Raw genomic sequence first — 13,834 nt, 5'->3', positions numbered from 1 at the left:
CCCCTCAGCCTCCTCTTCTCCAAACTAGACAAGCCCAAAGACCTTTGCCACTCCACATAGCACATGCCTTCCAGCCCTTTCACCAGGTTTGTTACCCTCCTCTGGACACATCTGAGGACCTTAACATCCTTCTTAAAGTGTGGGGCCCAAAACTGTACACAGTTATCAAGGTGAGGCCGCATTGACACTAAATCGTTTGGCTGGTTTGAGGCACCCCAAGATGCAGTTTGCTTTCTTGGCTGCCAGAGCACACTGCTGACTTGTCTTGAGCCTGCTGCCAATGAGCACCCTCAGATCCCTTTCTGCAGGGCTGCTCTCCAGCCACTCTCCCCGATTTAGACTTGTGCCCAGGGTTTCTCTGTCCCAGGTGCTCAATCTGGCTTTTTGACTTGTTAAATTTCATCCCATTAATTAGTACCCAATGCTCCAGTCTTTTCAGATCCCTCTGCAAGGCCTCTTGGCCCTCCAGAGAGTCAACAGCACCTCCCACTTTGGTATCATCAGTAAACTTGTTAATGTTGCATTCAACACCTGCATCCAGATTATTGACAAATATATTTAAGAGATCTGGCCCTAGAATTGAACCCTACGGAATTCCACTGGTGATGGGTCACCAGCCAGATGTAGCCCCATTCACTACATCCCTCTGAGTTCTGCCCTTCAGCCACTTCTTCATCCAGCACATCATGTACCCACTCATTCCACCTTGTCCAGAAGGATGCTTTAAAGGACAGTATCCAAAGCCCTACTGAAATCCAGCAAAACTATATCCACCACCTCCCCTTCATCCACTAGGCAGGTGACCTTACCATAGAAGGATACCATATTAGTTAAAGAGGACTTTACCTTTATGAACCTATGTTGACTGCGCGTGATGATTGTGTTTTACTTTAAATGTTTTTCAAGAGTACCCAGTTTGATCTTCTCATTAGTTTTCCCAGGGACTGAGGTTAGACTAACAGCTCTGTAGTTCCCTATCTTCCTTCACACCTTTCTTGTATATTGGAATAACATTGACTAGCTTCCAGATAGCAGGGACCTCCCCATAATCCCAAGATCTTTGGTAGATCTGCCATAACATCTGCTAGCTCCTTCACTACTCTGGGATTTATCCCATCAGCCCTATGGATTTGTGAACATTCAGCTGATACAGCTGGTCCCTTACAACTTCATGTCCACAAGTGGAAAGTCACTGTTCCACACCTATGGTCTTCTGACTTAGAGGACTTGACAGCCAAAGGTTTGTCAGTATTATTAAAGACTGAGTGTCATGGTTCAGCCCCAGTTGGCAACTAAACACCACACAGCCACTCACTCAATCCCCCCACCCCTGTGGGATGGGGAACAGAATCAGAAGGGCAAAAGCAAGAAAACTCATGGGCTGAGATAAGAACAGTTTAATAATCAAAATGAAATAGTAATAGTAATAATGGTATTGATGATACTACTACTACTACTACTACTACTACTACTACTAATAATAATAATAATAATCTAATACAAAGGAAACTAATGAGAGAGAGAAATGAAGCCTGGAAAAAGGGGTGAAACCCCCCACAATTGATACAACCACTCACACCCATCGACAGACACTGCCGGTCCCTGAGCTGCAATTGCTGCCTTCCCTGGCCAACTCCCCCCAGTTAATGTACTGGGCATGATGTCATATGATATGGAATATCCCTTTGGCCAGTTTGGATCAGCTATCTTGGCTCTGTTCCCTCCCCTCCCAGCTTCTTGTGCACCTGACAGGGCATGGGGAGCTAGAAAAGTCCTTGACTAGGACAAGCACTACTCAGCAACAACTAAAACGTCAGTGTGTTATCATCATTATTTTCATACTAAGTCCAAAACACAGCACTATACCAGCTACAGTGAAGAAAATTAACTCTATCCCAGATAAAACCATGACACTGAGGCAAAAAAACCAATTGGATGCCTCTGCTTTTCCTTTGACCCTCTTAGTCAGATAACCATCTTCAACAAGCATTAGTCCAATGTTTCCTTTAGACCTCCTCTTGCTACTAAAGTACCTTAAAAAGCCCTCCTTGTGTACTGACACAACATTGGCCAATTTCAACACTGACTGATCTTTGGCCTATCTTGTTCTCTCCCTGCATATATGAACCACAGCTCTATTCTTCCTGTGCAGTCTGACCTTGCTTCCAGAGATCATAAAATTTCTTTTTTCTTTGAGCTCCACAAGGATTTTTCTGTTCAGCCAAGATGGTCTTCTGCCCTGCTTGCTTGACTTAAAACACAGTGAAATTTCCTCCTTCTGTGCTTCTAAAAGGTGGATCTTAAAGACTGACTAGCACTCACGGAGTCCTAAGCCCTCAGAAGCAGATTCCCAGGGTACTCTGCTAAATAGCTGCCTGAATAGTTGAAAGTTTGCTTTCCTGAAATTCAAGGTAACAACTCTGCTGTCCTTTTTTCTCATTACACTGAGAATTTTGAACTCAAACATTTCATGATCACTGTGGCCAAGACAGCCACCTACCACCTCTCACAAGTCCTTCTCTATTCACAAATACCAAGTCTAAGAGACCATCTTTCCTAGTTGGCTCACTGAACTCTTGTGACAAGAAGTTATCTCCTACAAACTTCAAGAATTTCCAGGACCTGCTCATCAGAGCAGTATGTTATTCTCAGTTAATGTCTGGTAAGTTGAAATCTCGTATAAGGACGAGGGCTACTGATCCAGAAATTTCTCCTAATGGTCTGTAGAATAATTCATCACTGCTTATGTCCTGGCTGGGTGATTGGTAGTAGATGCCTACTACAATATCTCCTTTGTTTTCCATCCCATTACTCCTCAGAGTCTCTTAACCACATCATCACTAACTGTAAGGGCTGTACAATCCAACCTTTCTGTTATATATAGTGTGACACCTCCACCTCACCTGCCCTGCCTATCCCTCCTAAACAGCCTGTAGCTCTCCATCCCAGCACTCCAACTGTGGGACTCATTCCACCAAGTCTCATTAATACCAATGATGTCATAGTTCTGGGTACTAACCAATGCTTCCAGTTCATCCTGGTTTTTTCCCATCCTGTGTGCATTGGTTTACAAGCATTTCAGATATGCTCCTGAGCCCTCCATGTCCCCAGGAGCAGTGTAAGTGTTCCTACTTACTTTGCCACCCTCAGGTGATGCCAATGCCAAGCTTTGTCTTACTTACTGCAATCCTATCGGTATCCCCTTCCCAATCAATTCTAGTTTAAAGGTCTCTCAAAGAGTCCCACCAGCTTACACCCAAAGATGCATTTTCCCTATTGGGACAGGTGGATCCCGTCAGGCCCCGGCATACCTTCTGTCTTCTTCCATGGTTAAAAAGCTCAAAAGTTTTGGTGGAGACACCAGTCTTGGAGCAAGGTATTTATATCCTTGGATTGCCTATTTCTGCTAAAGTCTCCCTCCATTACCGGGACAATCAAGGAAAACACTGCCTGTGCTCCTGAAATTTTTAGCATTCTTCCCAGGGCTCTGAAATCTCTTTTGATTGACCTCAGGCTTTTTGTTGTGACATCATTAGTACCCACGTGAAAGAGCAGGAATGTATAATAGTCTGAAGGTTGTACTAAGATTTTCAGTCTTGTGGTGACATCCCTAAACTGAGACTCAGAAATGCAGCAAAATTCCCTTTAGAGAAGGGCTGGTCTGCAAACAGGCACTTCCAGTGTGTAGAAGAGTGAATGACCAATGACCATGACTTGCTATTGTTTATTCTCAGCACTGGTCTTAATGCAGGTTTTGTTGTGAGGGGTTGGTCTGTCTGACCTTGTCAAGACTGCTTGTATATGTTCCCCCTCTATCTCATTATGTGTTTCATCCACTGTACCTATTCTGTAAGAGTATCTTAGAGAATAAGGCGGGGTTTATTATATGGGTCTGGGCTGTAACATTCTTCCATCCCTCCTGATCCCTTTTAACACTGCCTTCTTCCTGGCCCAGAATGGATCCTGGACCTGCTTCCATAGTGGTCATGCTGAGTTGGCTTGCACGCATCAGAGATAGCAGAATACAGCTCCATTGATCAATCTCTTTCTCAGACTCTTGAATACTACTCAGTCTGCCCACCTTCTCTTGCAGCTCAGCCACCAAACAGAGCAGCTCAACTATCTGGTCACATGTCCCACAGGCTTGCTTGCAATCACTCTCCACCTCCAGTAACATTTGTTCCCACTTCACGCAGCTGGAAATCTGGGTGGTCACATGCTTGGAAAGGAGTTCTGTTGGTGTGGCTGCATTGGTTCTACAAGGTGCTAGAAGCTCAAGAAAGGCAGAGGACACTGCTTTTTACCAGGTAGTCCTCCATGCTTCCACAGACCTGCCTGCTGCCACAGACCTGCCTGCTGCCACACTGCCACTTCTTGCCATAATTGTGCCTCAAATAGCTTTCACTAGGTCCTGTTCTTTATTTTTTCCCAGGTGCTAAAGTGAAATTTATTAGACCATGGGATTCTGAATCTTCCCTTTTGTCTGTTTTTGTAGATGAATAAAATATTTGTCACTCTTTTAGTCAGTTGGGACTTCTTTTTATCTTCATGACATTTCAAAAGTCATAGAAAGCAATTCAAAATTGAGACATATTTTCATTAACATTCTGTTTTAAAGATAGTTTGCATAATTTTGACGACTATAGTCCATTATAAGGTGAAGAAATTTGGAAAAAGTAAATAGTACTCTAAGATCAAAATAAATGTGAATCTTTGTTAGTTGTATACCTATATTGAATTACTTTCCTCTAAAACACTTTTATTTTCTACTGCCAGACATTCTGATTTTACTTTCTTCAGTACCAATACTTAGAAATGCCTGCCTTCTATGAATAAATATTTTATTTAAATTTAAAAGTTACAAATTAATATAACAGTAAATTTTATAAGAATTTTTTATAGCAAAATAAAGTATTATTTAGAGAATTTATTTATACACATGTTGTATCACACATTCAAGGAGAAATTCAGAAAGTGTAATAGTTTATGCTTCCATCCTTTGTATGAGTGTTCTGATAAACCCTTAATGCGACAGGAAAAGATAATGTAATGAATGTCTTATTGCACTTGGAAGACTGTGAAAAAAAGTAATTGACACAATATTTTTTTCCAGGTGGGAGTAAAAAGCAACTGCTTTCCTGGCCCTTTACAACCTATTTAAGAATTTGACTGACAGAATGTTGGCACCAGCTGTGGAAGAGCTGATCAGCCTCAACTCCAAGTAAGTGAAGTTTCATGCATTCAGAAGTTCATTTCACACTAAATTTACAAAGCCTGCTGATTTCTATCAACAAATATAAATTAAAAATGCAGTTTCTAAGACACTGTAGAGCACTTCGGTTTCCCATGTTGTGGAATTCAATTTTTCATTTAAACACATCTTTAAATCAGTATGTAACTTCGTCTCTTCACACATTCACATGTAATGTTATTTTGCAAAATTAATGACATCACTTTCTGATTCCTCTTCCTTTCTAGACAGTTGAAAGCACTCACTCAAAGTAATGACAAATTATTATAAAACATAAATATATAAAAAAATATATAAGCATATATTAAATGATCAAAATATAGATAAATACTAATCTGATGTAAAAGATAAACCAGTGAAAAAAAATGTGAGGAATATTATTTGGGTGCTAATTAAATGGACCTTCCTTCTTATTGCATTTCTCTTGGAAGAAAACATGGGAGATGATTTTGGATGAAGACAGTCAGAAGCCTTGGCTGTCCGAAGATGGTCTCTGAGGGAGTCCTACAATTATCCTTCACATGCTAGAGGCTAAGGTGACAGCAGTGCTAAAGCCACAAAGTACAGGAATTACATACACATATTAAAAAAATCTGCAGAAAATGTCTTAATGGAAACACATGGAAGGCACCAGCTGTATTAAAGCATACCTCTCATTCTTGTAATCTTAGTTTTTAATTATTCATGGACTCTGGTATCTCAGTTCAACTTAGAATATTCTATTTTCCCTGCTATTTTTTCCTGGTAAATGTAAAAAATTTCTCCTTTTCTATAGCTAATAGGAGCTCATGAAGAAGGTAAAGGTAGAGTGGTTTTCAGTTTGTCAGATCTGCTTTTTACTCACAGTATATGACACAGTAGAATTTCTCAGTGAAAGTCTATTTTCCTCTCAGAACACCTGCTAAGAAACCTGGAGGATACTAGCCTGGAAAGAGGAGAAAAGTGAGAGAGGAAGAAAAAGAAGAAAGAAAAAGAGGCAGTAAGGGTGGAGTATCAATAAAAGGCATTCATGTATCAAAAAGACAGACAAGATATAATATTGTAAAAATATTCCTCTCCGAAAACATGCTAATGTCACTGCAAAATAAACACTTAGCTTACATTATTAAAATACTTGACAGTTTGGAAATTGCTAAAAATGTTTATTTTTAGAGCTATTGACATAGACACGGTCTAATAGAGCTGCCAAATCCCTCTCAGTAGCTGTGTTAGTCTTGGATCACCAATTGCTTTACTGATTATTAGAAATGCTCATAAAGTTGTATGGATGCTTTGTCTTCTATGCCCACAGCTAGCCAAATTAAGCTAGGCTATGACTCATATACCATATTTGCTACATAAAATAAAAGAACTAGGACTCTTCACAGGTTCTCAAATGTATTGAATAAAATGTGTTAATCTACTTTAAGAGCTATTTTTAGATCAGGCATAGAGGGGAAAGGAACTTAATGTAGCATATTCTTGATTCAAACTGAGAAAAATGTTTATGTGAACAGTTATTTCTCTCTTAAAGCTTTCAACTAGCAATTTTACTTTCTATGAGTGATGTGTGACTCAAAAATTTATGGAAGAATGAGACCACTCCTTCAGCAATTCAGTGATTGACAGCTGCATTTAGGAAACCCATCTATTAATTATAGGCAGCTTATTTTCTCCAAAACTCTATTACTTTTCGTAAGTAAAAAAGCCTGTGGCCTAAAGGGAGTTTGTTAGTGGTTATTGATAAAGAAGAAGCCTCTAACTAAAAAAAAAACCCCAAGACTTTGAGAAGAAGTGTTCTTTGTTATTATCCAATTGCTGGTGAAGGAAGGAATATAAGCAAGATCCCATCTTCTATAGAGAGACTTGTGGCATTTAGACAAAACAGGAGTAACTGTAAAGTTTGGGTGCAATAAAGAGAATATACAATAAAAAGAGTAGTCAACAAGCATTCACAAAGGGAAGATCATGCTTGATCAACCTGATAGCCTTCTACTTCTACTGACCGGCTGGGTCGATGAAGGGAGAGCAGGGGATGTTGTTTACCTTGACTTCAGTAAGGCTTTTCATGCTGTCTCCCACAACACCCTCATAGGTAAGCTAACAAAACTGTGGGTTGGATGAGTGGACAGTGAGGTGGATTGAGAACTGGCTGATCAGCAGAGCTCAGAGGGTCGTGATCAATGGCGCAGAGTCCTCCTAGTTGGAGGCCTATAACTAGCGGTGTTCCCCAGGGGTCTGTGCTGGGTCCAGTCCTGTTCAAAATATCCATCAATGACCTGGACAAAGGGACAGAGTGTCCCCACAACAAGTTCACTGATGATACCAGGCTGGGAGGCGTGGCTGACGCACCGGAAGGCTGTGCTGCCGGTCAGTGAGACCTGGACAGGCAGGAGAGCTGAGCTGAGGGGAACTTCATGAAATTCAACAAAACCAAGTGTAGGGTCCTGCACCTGGGAAGGAACAATCCCATGCACCAGTACAGGCTGGGGGCTGAACTACTGGAAAGGGGCTCTGTTGAGAAGGACCTTGGGAGTGCTGGTGGACAGCAAACTGACCATGAGCCAGCACCGTGCCCTTGTGGCCAAGAAGGCCAACGGTATCCTGGGGTGCATTAAAAGGAGTGTGGCCAGCAGGTCAAGGGAGGTTATCCTCCCCATCTACTCTGCCCTAGTGAGACCACATTTGGAGTGCTGTGTCCAGTTTTGGGCTCCCCAGTTCAAGAAAAACAGGGAACTGCTTGAGCAAGTCCAGTGGAGAGCTACCAAGATGGTCAGGGGACAGGAGTATCTCCTTTATGAGGGAATGCTGAGAGACCTGGGTTTGTGGGTTTGTTTAGCCTGGAGAAAAGAAGGCTGTGGGGGGATCTTGTCAATACTTATAAATAGGGTGGGTGTCAAGAGGATGGGACCAAACTCTTTTTTGTGGTGCCCAAAGACAGCACAAGGGGCACTGGGCACAAGCTGGAATACAGGAAGTTCCACCTGAATATGAGGAAAAACTTCTTTACTGTGCAGGTGACAGAGCAGGGGAACAGGCTGCCCAGGGATGTTGTGGAGTCTCCTTCCCTGGAGACATTCAAAACCCACCTGGACGCGGCCTTGTGCCCCCTGCTCTAGGTGTGCCTGCTCAAGCATGGGGGTTGGACAAGATGATCTTGAGATGTCCCAACCCCTACCATTCTGTGATTCTGTGATACCTTGAGTCTTACCAAATCTTAATTTTGATATGACTTTCTATGGCATCCTAGGACAAATTAGGAAGGGAAAAGGTCTTTGAATTATCTTCTAAGAGTAGTGCTCCTACAGTTAAAAGCTCCATTTGCCACCACTCTTTGTGTTTAATGAAAGGCTTTTGAGATAAGCAACCTTTAGGAGACAGAGACAGCTAAAAAATGGATAAAAGTTATCAGGTTTCTTGGGATGAACTGACAGGAAGTAGCATCCTAAAACACAGGGGACAGCGAGAGCCATCTTGTTCCAGAAGATCATGTTTATACACAGGATGCAGTAAAGGTGTCTTGATTTCTTCATGAAGTCTAGAATAGCTCCTAAGTGTTAACAATAAACCTCCCAATTTATTTTATTTTTTTAATATCTTCGCCAGCAGCCAATCACGAATGGGAAATATACCTAGAGAGCGGAAATCTCAGCCAGGACGTCTGAGGCTAGAAAATAATTACCTTGTTAGCCCTCCTGAGATTCAAAAGGATGTCTGTGACTATTGCCTAGGTATCCTGGACAATGGTAGGCTTGCTTAATACACATAGATTTTCCAGTTGCCAACTTATTCAGTTTTGTTAACCTTTTTTGGTTGCGTGTGAATACGTCAGGGGGGGTTTTATGTTAAAAGTGAACTACTAGAGACAATTAATTTTCCTCTGTTTTCTGGCCCAAATTAACAGTCTTTACAGTTTTACAAGGCAACCCTAAATTACTAAACCTGGAAAGGTTTGCTACTGGCAACAGTTTGTGGAAGAATATTCTTTTAAATTCATGGTCTTATGGTCTATTTAAAGCAAAACACTTTTTATAGTTGTTTACCTGCTATCTCAATGTTATGAGGTCTGACAAAGAAATCAAGAGTGGTTCTAATTCTCAAGTAGAAAAGAGGTTCTACTTGGATATTAAGCAGAAGCAATGTGGGGATATATTGGAGGTTGCCTATTTTCTCAATCACATGCAAGATGAAGCTAGCACCAGTATTTCTGTATCAACAATAAATTTTAATGGATGTTTCATCCATTCTGTTTACAACATCATGTTAACATTTTGTGTCTCACAAACTCATCCCAAGGTCAAAGAAGCTACCTAAGCTAGTGGCATACAAGCAATTTCAAGCTTCTGCTCAACAGTGCTGAACACTTTGCTATGTTCTATGCAATGTGCTAAGCTAAAGAAATATCCCAGTAATGTCTGAAAAAGGAAGAATCCTTTGTCAAAAAGTTTCACATTAGAAGGAGAGAGTCATAGGCAGTGGACATGTTCAAAATGATTAGTTGATTGACACTTGTTTAGCACTTTACAAATTGAGAAATTACTTCCAATCAAAGAGGTGTATTTATGTGGCATATCAGATGACCAATATTTCTGAAGTGGGAAAAGATAATATGAAATTATCAGAGTTAATAAGCATAGTGATGGAAGAAAACAGACTTCAGCGTTGTGGTGTGGAATGTGAGTGGTGTGCACATCCCTTTGAGGTCATAGTCACAATAGTTTTATTGTTTATTTCAAAGTGAAATTGTAAATTTAGAAATATTACAGTAATTATGTAAGGCAGGTAAGTAGCATCTTGTTTTTTAAATAGCTGCTGTGTAAACAGTAATACAGAGGTTGGTCTAGATCACAGGCACAATATTTAACAAGTTCAGGAAAATCTAGGTCGATGCAATTCATGCCTATGCAATGTGATAGCCATGATTAGAAGAAGGCAAAGTTGTGTATACTTGATCACCCTGACTTCAGAAAATCCTTTGACACAGTCTTCATAGTATCTTTATTGCCAGGTTGGTGATATATGAACCAGATAAGTAGTCAACAATGTGGCTTGAAAATGCTTGGACTGCTGGGTTTAGTGTGTTGTGATCTATAGTACAAAGCTCCACCAGTGACCAGAAGGCAGTAGTTTCTCTCAGGGACCAATACCAGGACCAGTACTGTTTAACATTCTTCATTAATGGCCTGAATGATGGTACAGATTTCATTCTCATCATGCTTGCAGATGACACAAAATGTTCATGGAGCAGTCAGTCTGCTGCTTAGAGAAATTATCTGACAGGAACTCCATGAAAGTCCTTCATCTGGGAGGTAACAGTAGAAACTGAGGCTGACGAGCTGGGGAGCAGCTCTGTGGTAATGGCCCAGGGAGTTCTGGGGGACACTAGGCTGGCCCCAAGGCAGCAGTACACCCAGGCATAGCACTCCCACATCCTGGACTGCATTAGCAAGGGTGCAGCCAGCAGGTCTGGGGAAATGATCCTGCACTCCTGTTCAGTACCTGTAAGATAGGTACATGAGAGATCTGGCATGCTGTGCACAGCTTTGAGCACCCCAGTATAAGAACAGATGTCAACGTAATGGAGATAGTCCTGACCAATGTGGTATGAGGATGGAGGACAGGGCATCTAAGGATAGGCTTTAGGGGCTGGGCTTACTAAGCCTGGAAAAGGGAGAGTTTTGTGGGGGAGGAGAGGACTTACTGGTACATACAGCTACTTGATCGTAGGACGTAGAAGAGGCAGAGCCAGACTCTTCCCAGAGGTGCACAGAGGAAGGAGACAAGAGGCAACAAACACAGGATGGAACACAGAAAATTTTTATTAGAAATAATGAAAAAAGATTACTGTGATGGTAGGCAGGTTGCCCAGAGAGATTGTGGAACCTCCATTCTTGAAAATACTCAAAACCTGACCAGACATTGTCCAGAGCAACATGCTGTAATTGGATGTGCTTTGCAGAGAGGGGTTGGGCTAGATGACATTCAGAGGTTTTCTCTATAGATTAAATAATTCTCTAGTTTTGTGACACTGAACACTAAATAAAACACCAAAAGAATATATGCTCAGAGGCTTGACCTTTATTCAAGAAGTGCATGTCCATAAGAATCTGTCTACCAGTGTCTGTTCCCTGTGCTTTTCAGAGATTCAGCCCAGATTACTATTATGGAATTTACCCACTGAAAGAGGAATAGAGTGAGTTAATTTGTTTAGAGTCAGCTCTTGACTGTAACATATTGACCTCTTTTTATTCTGAATGTCACGGTTACCTTATTGAGGAAAAGTATGAAAAGTAAGCGAAAGGGTCAGAAATTTAGACTGGAATGTGGACATGCTGTATAATGTTACACGCTGAAGCTAAATGCACCCCAGATTCATCTTTACATTGGTATATATTAAGTACATACCTCATGGTTCCCAGGTATTTCCCTGGCATGTGGTGTAAAACTTTTACAGAACAAATAGAGAGGGTGGAGTAAATTGTTTAATATTTGGAAACCATTCATATCCCCTGCGATACAAAAAATCAGATGAACAGTGAGTGTGTTAAGTTATATATTTCACAAGTGCTTCCAGTGAGCAAAGAGTTGAAACAAAAGATTATTTTAGATTAAAAATAAAATCTGTGGATATTAGTCAATTTAGCTTAACACTTGAAATCTCAATGACAACAAATAAATCCCAGTAAAATTAATGATATAAACCCAAGAACGATTACTGTTACAGCAGTTTAGAATACCCTGACACCACAATGCTTGTGTGCTGGTGTCTTTCCTGGCCATCTTTGTCAAGTGATAGCAAGTAAAAGGCAAGGGAAGGAAACACTACTGTATTTATTATAAATTTTGGAACAAAACCACAGCAAAGTGAACATTCAACACTAGAAGTCTAGTGTTAAGCCAGGAATGGAACCCATTTATCTTGATCCCTGCTCCACAGCTTCAGCTTTCATCTCTAAGAAAGCTTTGTGTCTGGGTAACATCAGGATCAGATTTTCTCAAGCTTTTAGTAGCCCCATTGGATGAGGTCTTCTTTCCCCAGAGAGCACTTATCTGATTATCAGCTGATTATCCCTGATTTTAGTACATACTGAAGGTCAAGGTTAATATTTTTGCAGCTTTCCTGAAGTCCTGTGTGATGGCAAAATTCAACAAGGTAGAAGTGGTTATGATTTGTCTCTTAATCTTATAATCCTTTATAATTATTCCATTTATGCGTGTCAGATAAGATATCAGAATTTAGAGACACACTGATCTGACAGTTCCCTTAGACGGGAAAAGAGAAACCATGTGTGCACTGATGACTTCTCTCTGGATTGATTAAGGTTGTAAACAAGGGCAAGAAAGAAACTTAACCCTTCTGTCTCTGGATGTTCTAACCCTTTGAATAAGCAGGTAGTGAGTATGGGCAATAGCTGCTGTTGCTGGTTTTAGATCTGTAACTTATGTTCTCTGCAGGGCACTACTCTCGTCATCAGTAACAAGTTTTAAAGTTATATATAGACAAAACAGCAAACTGACTGTGATTAAGCATTACGAAAATCCTGTCTGCAGCTCTTAAACTAAGTTCTGTTAATATATTAAAATCGAGGCTTGACAGCATTTTACATAACTTTTAAAGAATCTTCTGAATAGTAGCCTGTTTATGTAAATAACATATTCTTGAAAGTTTTTGAAGCCAGAACATCTATATAGATAGAATTTTAAGTACTTCTGTGTATTTATAAGTTGAGAAGTTAATAGTAACTATACTGTAAGTGTGACAGACGTACAAACTACTAAATAAATGAGTCAATCTAAAAGCAGACCAAAGAGCAATGGTATGTTAATATAATAATCTTTTCTAGCATACTGGTATCATTACCAAACATATATGAGCATGACAACGTCTATTTTCATAAGTCCTGTGGTATGGGACTACTATTCTTTTTATGCAAATGCAAAATTGAGGCACAGAAAGAGCAATTACTTCCCCCAATGTTATAGAGCGAATATATGGGAAGATAGCGAGATGCTTTCCCAAATCCTAGGTTAGAGTCTCAAAAATGAAGCAGTCTATTGTGAAGGGCTGTCTGTAATACAGAAAACAAATAGTCCAAGATCACTACTTTCTATTCACATATCAGCTTCTGTATTTATAAAGAGAAAAAGAAAAAACCTTTAGAAATGATTTATTGAAATGTGATATACTTTCTTTGCAATATTGTACAGACTGGCATAATTATGTATATAACACATACATGTTATATATATGTAACAAGTTCTCTGTAAAAACTTCTTAGACTTATCTGCATGAAGAATACCCTGATATCCAACTGCTACTATGTGTGACTATGCAGTCTTTATGGTTGTGTTCTAAGGTGACAATGATACACACTAAAAATATTAAGGATGAAAAGGTAACACAGTTCATATGTAAAGCCAATAACTTAGAGTTAGTATAACAGAAATACTGACAGTCTAAACAAAATAATATCATTAGTCCAGAACTAATTATTACACAGAAAGAAAGAAAGAAAGTTTACTGATGATACCAAAGTGGGAGGTGCTGTTGACTCTCTGGAGGGCCAAGAGGCCTTGCAGAGGGATCTGAAAAGACTGGAGCAT

At 40.2% G+C, this 13,834-nt stretch overlaps 1 long non-coding RNA gene across 1 annotated transcript in view; it reads left to right on the top strand.

Annotated features, from left to right (window-relative positions):
• The window catches only part of LOC135310494 (uncharacterized), a 575,505-nt gene that overhangs the window by 328,849 nt on the left and 232,822 nt on the right, over window positions 1–13,834 (top strand). The window contains exon 4 of the long non-coding RNA XR_010370574.1: window positions 5,114–5,221. This is a non-coding gene — a long non-coding RNA (uncharacterized LOC135310494). The remainder of the gene's footprint in view (window positions 1–5,113; window positions 5,222–13,834) is intronic.

This window comes from Phalacrocorax carbo, chromosome Z (genome assembly GCF_963921805.1).
Source record: "Phalacrocorax carbo chromosome Z, bPhaCar2.1, whole genome shotgun sequence".
NCBI classification, from domain to species: domain Eukaryota; kingdom Metazoa; phylum Chordata; class Aves; order Suliformes; family Phalacrocoracidae; genus Phalacrocorax; species Phalacrocorax carbo.
Note: the sequence above shows the minus strand (reverse complement) of the source record. Positions and strands in the feature narration are given on the sequence as shown.